Source organism: Curcuma longa, chromosome 6 (genome assembly GCF_044706935.1).
Source record: "Curcuma longa cultivar G26 ecotype Majalengka, Jawa Barat chromosome 6, ITB_CL_G26_1.1, whole genome shotgun sequence".
Classification (NCBI taxonomy): Eukaryota; Viridiplantae; Streptophyta; class Magnoliopsida; order Zingiberales; family Zingiberaceae; genus Curcuma; species Curcuma longa.
The window spans coordinates 4,370,286-4,385,581 of NC_133866.1; the positions used below are offsets into that span (position 1 = coordinate 4,370,286).

At 38.8% G+C, this 15,296-nt stretch overlaps 1 pseudogene; it reads right to left on the reverse strand.

Moving 5' to 3' along the window:
• Window positions 1-961: 961 nt before the first annotated feature.
• Window positions 962-14,576, reverse strand: LOC141830464 (putative LRR receptor-like serine/threonine-protein kinase At1g05700; annotated as a pseudogene).
• Between the last annotated feature and the right edge of the window lie 720 nt (window positions 14,577-15,296).

Genomic DNA, 15,296 nt, shown 5'->3' on the forward strand with positions numbered 1-15,296 from the left:
TATCCTGTATTTACCAACTTAACTATGTCTTGTGACTCTATTTTATGGCACTCTTTCTTACATTAATTTAGTTCGGCTTACCTAGTTATAGCCTTACAAATGGTGAAGCAAAATTTACTTTGAAAAATAAACAAAAAAAAAAAGGCAAAAATAAAATTTTTTATTTCCACTCTCCCAACCATGACCAAATGAGATATGAAAATATTACAGGCGGCGAATTGAAAATTTTTCATTTGATCTCATCCCCTACTCCAAACAAGATTCAACGTTGACCACGCACCAAAGCACGCCAGGCGCGTGCTCGGCCAGTTGGCTGATTTCCAGCTGTGCACGCTGTCCTGCCGCAGACTGCAAATCTCCTCACGGACCAGGACAGGGAATCCGCTCAACGGAGTTGACTTTGAGTTCATAACGTCCCCTTTGACTACCAACGTAGTCGCTGTATTATAAGCGGAGCGCTTCTACTCCCGTCCAGTTTGACTAATATTTAAAATTCCAGGTTGACTTTTTACCCAATTAGATATGATCGATCACAGCAGATTGGCAGTTGGTAGATGGTCGTGTACCATCATCGTGGTACTTACTCATCACGTCGTAAACAGCTAAGTGTTGTCTGCAAATATATGATTTCTAAAGAATATTTTTTAAATTAAATATTAGTTTGACATTATTTTAATAACATAATTTTGCATCAAACTGTAATATTTCTGTCTCTGCTCATTTAATTTAGTCGATCCGAAATATTTCAATAACAGTTAGTTCCCTGAACCCTACACCTCAATCTGCAACATAAAGAAATTAAATCAAATTTAAATAATTATTTCAATAACTTAATTCATTTTAAAAACATGCATGAGAGAGAGTTTAGGGTTCGAAAGAGGAAAAAGAAATCCATTTTCTTCTTCCAGTATGCAATCGCCGTGGCAGAGCATAGCATCGTTTTAATAGAAAGTAGGTCAATTTTTATAGCATCGTTTCTCTACTCCAAACACGACACAATATTTTCCACATATACTTGGCGGATCGGATGACGTTTCTATTTCAGTTGTGCAAGCTGTTCCTTAGTACTGTAAATTTTTTTAGTAAAAGATAGAATTCGTCATCCCAATGGTTCCACACGATCAATCTCACAACGACCTGTGAAAAAATAAATCAAAAAATTATAATTAGTTAAACATTGTTCCGCAATTTTAATAAATCTATTCTACAGTAACCAACTCAAGCATGTTTCGAAGACATTTTATTCTAACACTAGTAACACTATGTCAAGTCGTCGGTGGTTAAATTTGTACGGATCATCAACAATTTTCTTCGCCGCATTTAAACTCTGATAAATAATCAAGTAAATTTTGTACGGGCCACCTACCGTTTTTTAAATCTATCTGCAGGTTGTCAATTGCTAAAAAAACAGAAAAGTAAAGAGATGACATTGTGAAAATAGAAGAACATATAATAGTTTTTGCCATAGAAAATAAAAGCTACACTCCACCAAATACTATTTTCATGAATTTGAAGCAAATGACATTTTCAAACAATATAAGAGGGAGGAGTCGAGCAAACCCGAGTTTATCTTGCCGTTGGCCCAGAAATCTCAGTCATTCTAGGCACTTCTATCTCAGGAGCACGGTTAAGATTGACTGTGTTTGCAGTGTTATAATGAGAGTTCTCTAGTTCTAAGCTCTCTTTCAGTTGCATCACAACTTCTGTCATGGTTGGCCGTTGTTGGGATCTTTGTGCCGTGCATTTCAATGCAATATCAGCACACTTCCAAACACAATTTATGTCATACTCCGCTTCCAGCCTGGGATCTACAACATCCTCGATGTTTCCTCTGGCAAGCCTTTGGAGCACCCATTGGACTAGGCGTACATTTTCTGGACCTGCAACTATTGGAGGCAGCCCAGTGATCAATTCCAAAAGAACCACTCCATAGCTGTACACGTCACTTTTCTCGATGAGCTGGTAGGTATTGTAATACCTAACAAGCAATATGGCATATTTCCAATCATAAATTTTGTACAAAAATAAACATAGTATGAAAGCTCAATGACATTTTAGTTGAAGTTGATTGCTTCATTGTTAATCATTATATAGAGTGATAATCACTAGTTCAGAAGATTAGTTGTGGAGACATGACTGGATATGGCCATGGATTTTCACAATGTGCATATGTTTGCTGTTATTGGACAAAATGGATATACAGTCTAAAAGATGCAAAGTATATGATTTAAACTGAGTGATGATCCAAATACCGCATGCTTCTGCCCTATAAATCTTAAAACTCATGATTCCTCTTAATTTAACTTCATGTATTTTCTATTAATGTATTCTTCAAATTTGTTTGCCTACTTATTATCACAACTACTAATGTTTTCAGTAGTTGCATTTCCTTCCCGGATATATATATATATATATGAAAATACTAAAGTGAATAGTTCAGGCATAGAGAGATGGATAATTATATTAAAACATGAATCTGAAAATGAAAAGTTCCAAGAAGATGAATTTTCTTTTTTTTCTTTTTGGATTCCTTGGTTACCATCTTTCTAGTAGGTAGAGATGCTTGCTTGAAACAGCTAAATAAATGAAAAACAGAGGCATACTCAGGATCGAGGTATCCAGGAGTTCCCACCACTGCAGTGGATATAGGACTGTTTGTCTCACTTATAAAAGCTTTCGAAAGTCCAAAATCAGCTATCTTAGCTTCCAGAGTTTCACTCAAAAGGATATTTCCTGACTTCACATCTCTGTGAACTAATGGTGGTCTGCATCCTTTTTGCAAATACTCTAACCCTACAATGCAATTTAATAGATGAACCAAGATGGTCTCAGATTAATGGTCTGGGAATCAGGCAGGGGGATATTGATACTTGACAGTTCATATTATTTCAAACCTTGTGCAGAATCAATTGCAATATGAAGACGTTGTCTCCAGCTTAAAGCTCTACCATTGTTTGCCCTGCCTGCATCATGTCAAATTAACAAGTCATCAAATTCAGCAGGGAAAAATAACAAGTTAAATGACGTAAAGATTGCTTTGTATAAGTAATAGCACTGTTACTCTGTTGGTCAGTCGTGTCTGGAAAAACATTGTAAGATAAATACAGAATTTCTAGACATCAACATTCTCCCTTTGGTACTCTTAATTGCATTCAACTTGCATAAAACTATAATTCAATTTTATAATTAAAAATTTACTTGTACACAACAACAATAAAAAAGAATGCACATATTAGATTCAATTAACCAGGTGTTTGACTAGAGAATATATGTTTAAATAGTTAGATTGTAAGCTGAATCTAATTCTTATCACCTGATTGTCATGCAAGCTATAAAGCAAGTGATAATATGAAAGGAACCAGCTATTAGCTAATGATATTAAATGTAGTTCCAAACCTCGCAGATGATCTTGCAGTGTTCCTTGAGACATAAACTCATAGACAAGCGCCAAATGATTTACTTCTTTGCAATATCCAACCAATGAAACTAAATTCCGATGATGAATCCTAGTCAAGTGTTGGGCCTGAAAAAATATAATCTCTGATGTTTACGAACTAGAAACATCAACATCCAAACTAAATCAAACAAACGAAGTGAATAGGGCAGTTAATATTCTGTAGGATCTGACTAGTCATGGGTAGGACATAATTTTTCAAGAGTACTATCACTACATGTTTGAAAGAATAGTGAAATTTCCACAGCTCCTGAATTTTTTTTGTAAAATATATGAGTTTATACATTTATTTCCTCTCCCCGTCTTTGGTTATGCAAAATCTCTCAATGGATTCATATGCAACAACCATCTCCAACCAATTAAATTCAGTCATCATATATGTATAAGATTTATTTACCTCAGCAAGAAACTCTTTAATTCCTTGTGATGATGATTGTGATAGCATTTTCACAGCAACTTGAGTACCGTCTTCCAAATGTCCATGGAAAACAGACCCAAATCCTCCTTTGCCTAGGACATTTTGAAAGTTATTAGTGATGTAATGTAATTCCATGTATGTGAATTGGCGATTGTCAAGGTGCAATGCATTATCTGTTTGCTTTGGGAAACCAATCTGTGGATCCACTGAGTTGCCTTTTCTCAAACCTTCCAAGTTTCAAAAAATGAATAAGATTGTTAAACGCATAGCAGAAAATGGATAGCGGTCTACTATTACTGAACAACTGCAAGAGTTTGTCACATAAATCTCACCTAGTGTTTTCCTCACCCTCCAAACTATGGCTATCAGCACAAGTATTAAAACTGGAACTATACAGAGAATCACGATCACCGGTGTTGATATTTTCTTCTTTTTTGGTGCAGGCATCACATTGCACAATGTACCATTGTAACAAAGATGTGAATTCCCATCCAGTCTGCATGAGATTATAACTTGCTTGATGGTTAAAGATATGTATGAAGTTATGAAGAATTCTCCAACCAAAAAGGAAAGAAGCAGCTGGTTAAAGATATGTATGAAGTTATGAAGAATTTTCCAACCAAAAAGGAAAGAAGCATCTGAGTTCGAGAACAAATTGAACAAACTTTAATGCTAAATTATTACCGCAAGTTTAAACAGTTAAACTCCTAATATCTCTCGACTCCATGCCTAGATCTCTTTAATTATACAGCGAGCCCTTTCATATTATGAATCATTAAAGAAAAATTGAAGGAGCTAAACTTATATGTAACACAAACCTTAAGGTAAGCAATCCATTTTGTGACATTTCAAGGAGGTTCGAAGGAACTGATCCATTTAACTGGTTGTCTGTCAAATCACTGCAAGCAATCATGAAATGTTGATCCATTTTATACCTTTTCAATAAAGTGAAAAAAGATTAAGAACTATGCTTACAGTAGTTTGAGATAACTTAAATTTGCTAGAATACCAGGTATTGGCCCTGTTAAATTGTTGTGAGAAAGGTCCCTGAAAATAGTGATTAAAGAACAATTGTTAGATAATAATTCCCCTCATGACATTCCTTTTTACATAGCTCTAAAATGTTGCATGGTTTCACAACAAATGCTCGCATGGCCTGGCATTGACCCCAACAATCCAAAACTGCTAATGACTGTTTGTCATATCCAATGGGAAAGTGCAAGCAATCAGTAGCCTTACAAGTATTGAAGTGCACTAAGACTAGCAAAAGATTTGGTTATTTCCCCAGTCAGCCCAGTTGATGACAGGTTCCTGCAGAACAAGAGTGACTAATAAGAATATTACAGAATTTTCAAACGGTTGGTCCCGGTATTTCATGATCAATAGTTTGAGTTAGATGAACTTGTAGAACTCACACAACAGTGACTCTTGGAGAATTTGACAAGATATAAGTACAATTTAGTCCATCCCAAACAAAAGCACTAGGGGAACATGGATCTCCCATCCAATTCCTCTGGATCTGATACCACTTCTTGATTGCTGTCATGGCATCAACTGTAAAAAAAATGAAAAATAATCAACAATGTAAGCTAATGACATTGCTCAGAAGAAAAAATAGAAAACAAACACAACTGGCATGTGACCAGACTAAGTATCTTAGCAGTAGCAGTGTAGCACACCCTAAAGCAAATAATAAACAAATAATCCGCACTAAAATTCCCAACACTCATTTCAATCTATGGTTTTCAAGCTAATGTTTTTTCTCTTTATGCTGATTTGTTTTGGTCCTTTTCCAATACCAATTATCATAATTAAGTTTTTTCTGGCAGACATCAAATTTAGGAAATTTTGGAGCTTGTCGTGGGCATCTGAAGCTACATTCTTCACGCTAATGTGCACTGTTGTGAAGGTGGGAACTTCTTTTTTCGTGCCCACTCTGCCTTAGCGCTTCCATCGAGCAATTGATGGGCAAGATATTCCTCCCTGTTACACTGCAACACAGAGAAGGGGAAAAAAGGCGCGAAGGAACGAAAGCGGATACATACCATCTCCAGCATCAGACGGCACGGAGCTGTTGCTCATGATAGTGTAGAGCTCGAAGGCATTGAGGATGGGCGGGAGAGTGGAGTTGCTGAGAGCCTCGAGGGAGACGTTACAGGTGGGGGACGAAGGGAGGGGCACGAGGCTGTAGACGGCGTCCGAGTAGAGGTAAGGAGGGGTGATTATATCCCCCAGCCACCGGAATCCATTCACGAAGATGTTGAACTGCCGCGATTGATTGGTGCCGGAGAGATCAAAAATCTCAGATATGTGGAGGATGGGGAAGAACTGGTTGACGTAGCCGGGGACGGAATCCCATGGGGTGATGACGAGGCTGGAGGAGTTGATGGGGGTGACGGCGGTCTGCATGACGACGGAGGCTGGAGGAGTTGATGGGGGAGACGTCGTTCCACCACGGCGAGCTCCATTGCAGCCACAGCCGATCGATCGGGTCGTCCGGATACCTAGACAAGGAAGCGCGAAGCACATTTTACCAGTTTAGTCCAAAATAATAAAGAAATTACATACTGGATATATTTGTAAAAAAAAACGCCTTTATTATTATTGTCATTATAAAAAATAAAAAATTTAAAAATACAGATATAATATTTTTTTATTATAAAAATATTGTAGTTGTTATGTGTGAAAGTAGATATTATTAGGGGTTGGAAAAAATATCGAATTTTCGGTATACCGCAGATACCATACTGATATTTACTGTCCATATCGAAAATTTTGGTATACCGAAAATTTCGATACGGTATAATACCGTACCGAATTTTTCGGTATCGGTATCGGTATGAAATTATTATTTTTTCGATATTTCGGTATATCAACATTTTCGATATAATACCGTACCGAAATTATCAGTATACCAAAATTTTCAGTATTTTCGGTGTAATATACCAAAAATTCGGTATATTTGGTATACCGAAATTCCGGTATATCGAATTTTCGATATGGTAACGGTATAGATTTTTTTATGTCGAAATTTTCGGTACGGTATACGGTATCGTATGCAAAATTCGGTATACCGTACCGACCCAGCCCTAATACGTACAGAAGCTGGATGATAATCCCTTCATATTCAAAGTTATCAAGATCAGGAACCACATCTACCGGCTCCAAGCCCCCGGCGACGGCGACGGCGGCGACGGCGACGGCGACGGCGACGGCGACGGCGACGGCGGCGACGGCGACGGCGGCGACGGCGACGGCGGCGACGGCGACGGCGACGGCGACGACGGCGACGGCGAGGGCGACGACGGCGACGGCGAGGGCGGCGACGGCAAGGGCGGCGAGGGCCCTTCTGGCCAGAGTACAAAGAGAAATTAGTTTCAGATTTGCCGCGATGTTCTGGATCAAGCATACCGCGATGTTCTCGATTTCGTGTAGAGATTCTTTGCAACTTTCCATAGCGCATATCATGTATGTTGTTTGAAATTGGGTATTACTGATGTGTTCGACAGGAGAGAATGGTATGGAATGCTAAGATTCATTTCATTTCTTTATTTTGTTGTTGTATGCGAATGACATCATTAGTGAAATGTGTGACTCGCCTACTCACATGGCTAATCGTCCTCTGTTCGACCTGTTAGCCTATAAGTTAGTCTAGGGGTGGAAAAAAATACCGAATTTTCGATATACCATAAATACCATATCGATATTTACCGTCCATATCGAAAATTTCGATATATTGAAAATTTCGGTACGGTATATACCGTACCGAATTTTTCGGTATCGGTATCGGTATGAAATTATTATTTTTCGATATTTCGGTATACCAACATTTTCGGTATAATACCGTACCGAAATTATCAGTATATCAAAATTTTCAGTATTTTCGGTGTAATATACCACAAATTCGGTATATTCAGTATACCGAATTTCGGTATACCGAAATTTTGGTATACCGAATTTTCGGTATGGTAATGGTATAGATTTTTTTATGCCGAAATTTTTGATACGGTATACGATATCGTATGCAAAATTCAGTATACCGTACCGACCCAGTCCTAGATATTATAATATAGAGCAAAATTAAATGAAATACGGTTATATTAAAATACTATTTATTAATTTAATTAAAAATTATATAAATTTGATTAAAATAATTTTAATTTAGTTAAAATCCCTTCAAAAATATTATTGGGTCATAATTGATATAATAATTCATTTTGAATTGATTTTTAATAAAATTGGGGGAAATATTTTAATAAATATATTGTATATGTAATAATTTTAATTAAATTGAGTCAATTTATTTAAACCTACTACTATAATAATGCTAAAATAAAAAAATTGAAAAATATACTAAAGTGTTATTTTAATTTTTAATTAGAAGTTAGCTGAGTATCAAAATTATATATTATATAAAATTTTAAAACTATACTATTTATGTTATATAAGAGAGGGTGAAAATCAACCACAAAAGCTGTTAGTGAAATTAGCTAATATTTTTTATAATATTAACCAAAATATTAACTTTAATGATATTAATTTTAATAATTAAATTTCTCAGTAAGATTAAACTCTATGTGACTTTGCTTTTGGCCATGATATATACATCTTATGAACATTTAAGATGTGTAATATGTGTAATAGGACATCCGGATGGTTTCAAATCCCTTACGGTGCAGGAATTTTTTATTTTATGCGCTTCCAGTCGGTGGGAAACTTCCATGAATCTTTTTTTTTAAGATGTGTAATATGATTTTCAAATTTTTTATTTTCAAGAATTAATAATAGTAAATAATTTTTTAAAAAAACCTTAAGTTAGATTTAGCTCCCAAGTTCCATCGGTCGACCATAACCAAACTCCGCCACTCGTCCGCCGCCGGATAGAGACCGTCCTTCAGCGGCCGCAATTCTATCCCGGAGATGAACGGCGTCCCTGTTCCGGTGTTCACCAGGCACACCGAGAAATACCTAAAAGAAAGAGATCATATTTAGTGATTGTTCATTCAGTTCCTTGATTTTACCTACATGAAGAAGTATACCCATTACCCGGCGATGGCCGCCGCAATGGTTTCTGTCCAATAGAATCCCCTCGTGTCGGTCACGTAGATCCTGTCCCAATAGTTGACGCCGAGGTGGAGGTGGAAGGACTGCGGTTGGCCGTTGAGCCCGTCGTAGTTGCCGTAGAAGAACCACGCCCGGAGGAGATACTTGGACCCCCGTACCACTGCCGGCGACCCGATGATGTAGCAGTTGCGGGTGCCGTTGGGGAAGGCGCGGAGGGTGTTGAACAGCGGGGGCCTGAAGTCGGCCACGTCGGCGGCGGAGACGTTGCGGTTGACGCCGGTGTCGATGAAGCCGGCGTCGGAGACGTAGGAGATGTTGAAGCGGGGGTCGACGTAGGACGAACCGGGCTCGATACCGCAGTCGATGGAGAGGAAGCCGAGGGCGTCGGTGGACTGAGAGAGAGCTCCGACGGAGGCCATGGCGAAGGCGAGGAGGATCGACCACCAAAATCTGGAATCCATCTTCTTCTAGCAGAGTAGAGCGGAGCTGCTTCTCATTATTTCTATAACATCAAGAACAATTTTCATTTCACTCCCCATTGTTCCTATCGTTACAAATGAGTCCCAAATAAAAAATTTTGAACCATGTAAAATATCTGTATTATTACTATTTATTTATTATTCTTAGACATCTTCCTTATTTGCAGGATTTATTTTATTTAAATATATATCCTTATTGTTCAGGCTGGATGCGATCGACGGTTAAGCTATCAATCAATAATATGTCACCTCAACCTTCGCTGATTCCAACGCTTAAGTCAGCAAAAAGCAATAATGAAAAAAAAAGAGAAGTAGTATATGTGTGTAAAGAATTCGAGAGAAAGTTTTCTTTATACCTATGGGCAAGGGCGGATTCCGGCGAGGGCTGGAGGGGGCTGAAGCCCTCGCCAGGATTTAGCAGATGGAAGGCGGATTAAGGCAGCGCCGCGCTGAGCTTGAAACAGGTAGGATTTTACATCTTCTAATTATATATTTGAAACATTAAAATTTAAAATTAGTGAAGTGTATATACTATCTTAATTGTAATGAAACAAATTAACACAGCTTTTCTTATTATATAATTGCATGTGTATTAATACTAACTTAAACAATCTATTAGTTTGTCCAATCAATATAATTATCCGGAAAAAAAATTAAATTGGAACATTTTCTTAATTGGCATTATTGATCATATTATAAGTTATAGTTTTTTTTAATATATATATATAAGAAAGTAAAATAATATACATTATGTCATAAAATTTTAAAATATTTTCTATTTAAAAGTACTTTTAATATATATATATTAAAATATTTTCTAAGTTTAAGATAAAATAATTTTAAAAAATAACTTAAACATAAATAAAAATATGTTAATTTTGATTAAAATTAGTAATATATATGTCAAGACTACTAGCACAATACTCATGAGATCAGGAGAAAAAATTTTTAATACATGTCTTCCGTTTGCCTGTTCGACTGCTATGCCATAAAAAAAAGATATTAAATCTTTGTTTTGCATTTCGGCGGAGTTGATTGTGGTTTCGATTTGAGAAATCAGGAGAAAGAAAGCTTTTCCGTGGTGGATTAGAGTAGATATGTGAGAAAAAATCTGCCGATTAGATTGGGGGAAAGTGTTGTGGGATTTGAGGGAGTAAACCATGAGTTGCTCGCCCGATGTTGAAGATTTCTTTGTTCTTGATTCTTAAATTAAGGGTAATTGGTCTTTCATGACCTTATGCAAGTAGTTATCATTCTGAAAGCCTGTTTTTGATCATTGTTCTCAATTCAAAAATTAACACAAGTAATACATCAAAGGAGATGGAAGGTCTCTGGAAAATATTTCTATGGACGAGAAAATTAAAAATTTACACCTTCAGATCAATTGTCATCATCCCAAAAATTATTTTTTTCCAACGTGCTCAACTCCAACGTGCTTATCTTTCCTGTAAAGGATGTTCCCAATTCATAATATCCATAAAAAATTTATTTAACAAATTTTTTCATGTATTTAATTAGTAAGGGTAAAATTGTAAAAAAAATTTTATTCTCATTACTTTCTTATTCATACCAAGTAGCATCAATGATAATTATACTCATTTCAGTATCTATACCAAGCACCATCAATTCAGTAATCATTCCCATTGCCATTAACCCCTCAATGAAAATTCATCATCATTCTCATTACCGAATATATACCAAGCGCCTCTTTTATGATTTTAGAGTGTTTTGGAATGATTATTATATTATAAAAAAATTTATTAGCCCCCGCTAAATATTATTTCTGGATCCGCCCCTGCTGGCTATGGGGACTTATATAACAATCGGAGGAGCACGATCTTCAAGAAGTACCGTATATGATTAGCTGTCAAATGGGCTAATAATGCATCATTAAAGGCACGAACTCTGACGGTTTTCAATCATCCAACGGCTCGGCAAAGATGAATTATCTTCATCTGACGATTGTGCGCATAAACGTGCAAGAATTTCGGAAACCAAGTTTAAAAACTTAATAACCATCCTTATCCTTTTGGTAGAGTTGATAAGTTTGGTTGTCTATTTGATTTCGAGCCAAGGAGAGGTCGGACCATCTGTGCGTTAGTGGTTGAGTTGACTGAACTTGAAGTCGGAGAGCATGTGGTCGAGTTGTGTCCTTTGAGCGAGCGAGCTGTGAGAACATGTGACCGAGTTGTTCGAGCGACCGAGCAGTGGGAGCATGTGGGCGAGCTGTTTGAGCGACCAAGCAGTGGGAGCATGTGGGCGAGCTGTTTGAGCGACCAAGCAGTGGGAGCATGTGGCCAAGCTATTTGAGCGGCCGAGCTATAAGAGCATGTGATCGAGCTGTTCGAAGTGTTACTGGGTCAGTCAAAGCACAGTTTGACCATTGTCCGTTTGTCATGCCAGGTCAGATGCTAGCTCGGATCGATTATTAATCTCTTTCTATCATGCCAGACCCGCCACATCACTTATAATTGCAAATTTTGTACAAGTAATATTTTCATAAAATATCGTATCGCACTGTTGGAAACACTTTTTAATTAAGTCATTTACCAGTTTTTGGTTTTTTGAAACATTTATTCTAGTGTTTCAAAGATTTCCAAATCATTCTAATTTAGCTACATTTCCATAAAACTAAAAAAATATTTTTCTTTGCTGCATTTAAATTAAACTCAGATAAATATTCAAGTAAATTTGTACGGGTCATCAACAATTTTTTAAATCAAAAAAATGAAAGTAAACCTTCTTGATTGAGATGTGAAGCAGACAGGCGAGTTGACAATAAAGCTAAAGTCCACCCTCTTTGTTTAAATCATGCTTCAGGTGATACCTGTGAAAGCATTTTTTTTTTCTGATCAGCTCGACCGCAGAGACCAGGACGTAGAGGTCGATAAGTTCAAACTTGAGAGATTTGTGTTTGAAAACACTGGCTCGTACAAGTCTCAATTTCAGAATTTGAATGATCTTAGACGATATCAAATATGCTAAAACATTATTGTTGAGGATTGAGGAACTTGTATCTTAACACAAGGAGCAAGAAGATAGGGATTTGTTTCTGTAACAAAGAGATGACATTGTGAAAATACAAGATGCATGCTTGTTCCAAGATGAAATGGAAGAAGAACATACAATAGTTTTTGCACTGCAACAGAGAGGATTGAACTGAAAACAAAAAAAGGGCGAAGGAACGAAAGCTAGCTGCTACCTACCAGCTCCGGCATCCGAGTCCACGGAGGTGTTGCTCATGGTCATGTAGAGCTCGAAGGCATTGAGGATGGGCGGGAGAGTGGAGTTGCTGAGAGCCTCGAGGGAGATGTTATAGGTGGGGGACGAAGGGAGGGGCACGAGGCTGTAGACGGCGGCCGAGTTGAGGTAAGGGGGGCTCATTATATCCCCCGCCCACTGGAGTCCATTCACGCAGATGTTGAACTGCCGCGATTGATTGGTACCGGAGAGATCAAGAATCTCGGATATGTGGAGGATGGGGAAGAACTGGTTGACGTCGCCGCCGAGCAAGGAATGCCACTGGATGACGATGCTGGAGGAGTTGACGGGGGTGACGGCGGTCTGCATGACGACGGAGGGAACTTCGAACGAGTCCTGGGGAAGGTTTCGGACGGTGGAGTTGGTGGAGACGTCGTCCAACAACGGGGAGGAGATCGACGGAGTTGGCGGCCACCACCGATCGAACGGATCGGCCGGATACCTAGAGAAGGAAGCGCGAAGCACATTTTACCAATTTAGCCCAAGAAACTTTAAATTTATAAAACGAGTAAAAAAAGACTTTCAGTTATTTGCCACCGGATATAATTGAGGGGTTACGACGAAGTAGTGTTACAGAAGTAAAAAAGAATTTGAATCTCGATAAAGTCGAGACAATTTCATTCTCCATCATAATCCCACACAGTCGCACATAGTCAATCCCACACGATTATATGTGAGGAGGTAAATCGAAAAGCTATAGTTGCTCACAACAGAAGAGGACATTATCTCAGCTCCATTCAAACACTTGCCATTTTTATAACTCTGTTTCGTCGTAACCAACTTAGCTATACCGCGGAGGTAATATTCTTTATTTCTTTTCTGCAAAAGGTGGAATCCGCTGTCTTAGCGGCCCCACGACCATCTATGAAGAGGTAAATCGAGAAACTGCAGTTGGTCACGACGCAGGAGGGTATTGCCTGACTTCACCAGGATTCAAACCCTTACCCTCTTCTGCAAGTCTGCTGCGTCGTAACTAACTCAACTATGTCTTAGGATTCGAATCTATTATCACATAAGGTTGCTTTATTTTTTTTAAAAAATAAAAACAATTCATTCTATTTTCATCTTAAAATTACATTTATTTCAATTCTATTATAGCAGATTTATTATTAAAATAATATGATTTTTTAAAATTATTAATAAATAAATAAATACCTAATGTAGTCGGACTTCACTCCCAAGTTCCATCGGCCGACCAGCACCAAACTCCGCGATTCATTCGCCGCCGGGTACAGATGGTCCTTCAGCAGCCGCAACTCGATCCCGGAGACGAACGGCGTCCCCGTCCCGGTGTTCACTAGGCACACCGACAAGTCCCTGGAAGAAAGAAATCGCATTTGATGATTATTCATTCGATAGTTTTCTGATTTTACCAGACTGAACTGTACCCGCCGGTGACCACCGTGATGGTGTCCGTCATGTAGTATGAGGTGGCGTTGGTCACGTTCACCCCCCTCCAGTAGTTGTCGCCGAGGTAGAGGTCGAAGGCCAGCGGCTGTCCCTTGAGTCCGTCGTAGTCGCCGTAGACGAACCACGCCCGGAGGAGGTACTTGGACCCCCGTACCACCGCCGGCGACCGGATGGTGTAGCAGTTGCGGGTGCCGTTGGGGAAGGCGCGGAGGGTGCGGAGCTGCAGCTGCCTGACGTCGCCCACGTAGGCGACGGAGATGTTGCGGTTGACGCCTGTGTCGATGAAGCCGGCGTCGGAGACGTAGGAGATGTTGGTGAGGGGGTCGACGTAGGACGAGCCGGACTCGATGCCGCAGTCGATGGAGAGGAAGCCGAGGGCGTCGGTGGAAGTGGACTGAGAGCGAGCTCCGGCGGAGGCCATGGCGAGGACGAGGAGGATCGTCCACCAAAATCTAGAATCCATCTTCTTCTACCAGTATGCAATCGCCATGGCAGAGCAGAGTAGCTATAACATGTAGCAGAATTTTCATTTCACTCCCCATTGTTTATATTGTTACAAATGAGTCCTGAATTCTCAAATTTATCACTCCTTTGTGCGCCTGTTGAAAATATGGAAACTACAGTGGGCAAATTAAAAAAGTCTCCTTGGATCTCATTTTCTACTCCAAACACGACACAAGGTTTCCCACGCATCAACGCACGCCAAGTTCATACTCGGCAGTTCGGACTACGTTTCAGTCGTGCAAGCTGTTACGTAGCAGACTGCAAATCTCCTCAAGGACCTGAGCTGGGCGTGGGGTCAACGGGGAAGAGATACTGACTTACTGCAGTTAAACTCTGAACGGGACATTAAAAAATAATAATAAATCTCAGAACTCAATCCATAGGGATGACCGGTTCGATCCTACAAAAATTTTCTATCGACCATCAGAGTAAATCAAAAAACACATACGATGACCAATTCAGATGCCCAGCATCCTATGACTACGTTTCCCATTTGAAAGAAAATTTTTACAAATATACCGTAACTGGGGATCGAACCACGGATTCTTGAGTCACAATCCGGATATCCTACCATTGTATCATTGCCCCGGTACTTGAACGGGACATTAAATTCCTACGGGAGATTCAGATTGACTTGACCTATAAACATTCAAGTAAATATTGTACGGATCACCTACCCTTTTTAAAATTTATGATTGTCGGTTGC